Raw genomic sequence first — 1,998 nt, 5'->3', positions numbered from 1 at the left:
TTTGAAATCGTAAGAAAATGCCGGTATATTGAATCATTTGAGGATTCAGACAGGGTTGTCCTTTCACCAAAGGCTTTGAAGAGGGGAGGAAAGCACCTGGAGTAAAGTAAAGGGGTGAAATAAACTAAACAAATAAAAATAAAAATTCAACTTTTATTGCAAACAGAAAATAATGTGTTTCATAACCTCATTTGGACTTGAAGCATATAGGAGCAGACAGTCAGACACTAAGAAAATTACCACAGAAGTGTCTCCACAGAGTCCACAATACCAGTTCCCAGCCATTTCAGTGCAGAGGTAAATGTGTAGACTTTTGTTGAAGGCGGTCTATATTTGGAATAGACTAATTGTGTCAATTAAAGGTTCGCTTTGTAAGCATGCAAAACAATGTTGGTGCCAGTGGTCATATGAAAAGGTTTAATGTTTAAAAACAAAACAAAACAAAAAACATGGTCTTGCCTGCTTCACCAACTAAATGGCAAACTTGTAATTCTGTGGTTCTGTTATTTTTCGAGACAGTTCTGGAAACAGTGAGCTTTCCGGCACATTCCTGTGGGCTGCATGGCAACATTTGTGAGTGCATCAGAACAGTTTGTCCTTCAAAAGTTGTTTTTTCCTCTTTTGATTGTGTGTTTCATTACAGAAAAAGTAATCTAGATAGGAAGTTATTTTTATTAACAGCATCCAAAAGCTGTTAAAAACATCATCCAAACCCGACCACAGGAGTGCACAACTGCTGCTGGGGGGCTGTAATATAGGCTTCGTATATCTCTACAAATCGCCAACAATGTACACACTGGGAAAAGTTGTTCAAATGCTCTACTATGCCATTCATTAGTTAAAGCGGACATGGGAGGAATGAAAACACACATACACTGCACCTCCCCAGGACTGGAGTGGAAGACTCCTTTTAAAAGCACACAGATATTCTCCTCTTCTTGCCAAAAGCATTCAGAACCCCCCCTCCATTTTGTTCCTGACTCACAACACAAAGGGATTGGAAACTCTGCCTTTCATTGCATCATGGTAAAAGTATACTCGTGCATTCTTCCAAGCAGCCAGGTTGGAAAGTATTCTAAAGCCTTGAATACAATTCAAGACCTTCACAAAAGCTAAACGTGAGGGAGCCAGGTGTGGAGTAATCGTTTGGTGACACTTGGCAGCAGAGCGAATTCTGCATGCCGTGTTCTCCGCCCGCTGATAACTGCTGGCAGCACGCAAGGGGGACACACTGCAGAGTAGTGCAGTACAGCAGCCAACTAAGGATGTTGCATTTGGACTATTTCTTTGGTGTGCCTTCAAATAATAAAGAAACATTATAGGTATTGGAGATTTTATGACGTTATAGGAAATTGAGAGAGAAATTCTCACCAATGTAGGCTCCATTTATTCTGACCATCAATATTTGCTTTTAAAGTAAAAAGGACTAATGATTTCCAGGTGTGTCATAATTTGACACTTCTGAAGCCTTCTATTACAAGCCACCTGCTTTGACAGGAAAAAAAAAAATGTCCCTTATGACCAGACTACCAAAAGTATGATATGGGCTTGCTGAAACTCCAATTTCCATCATCGCATTGTGTTGAATGTGATGCCTACCATGGGCACCAGATTTGTCTTTTAACCTCTTTGAAGAGCAACTGAACTGCAATTGAAGAAACTCCCATTTTGTTTTTTTCAGTTTTAGCTGTCGGTAATATAACTCTAGCATTGACAGTTGATCTGAGGGAGTTTCATTTACTGCTCTTATTAATCCCAAATTAAAAACTCCATTGTGATGCTCTGATTACAGATTTGCAGGCAGGTTCTCCACAAAGAAAGACAATTATACAACGGGCCGGTGTTTACTGCTGCTCAGGATGCATCTCTTGATGTCATGTGTCAAACCACTGCCCCCATTAACCACAGAACAGTGTGAACAAAGACTTCAACATGGCTTCATGCAACATGACATCAGGCTACAGAAATAAGATACAAATGAGAGAAAAACGTAGTCCG

This window comes from Amia ocellicauda, chromosome 8 (genome assembly GCF_036373705.1).
Source record: "Amia ocellicauda isolate fAmiCal2 chromosome 8, fAmiCal2.hap1, whole genome shotgun sequence".
NCBI classification, from domain to species: Eukaryota; Metazoa; Chordata; class Actinopteri; order Amiiformes; family Amiidae; genus Amia; species Amia ocellicauda.
Note: the sequence above shows the minus strand (reverse complement) of the source record.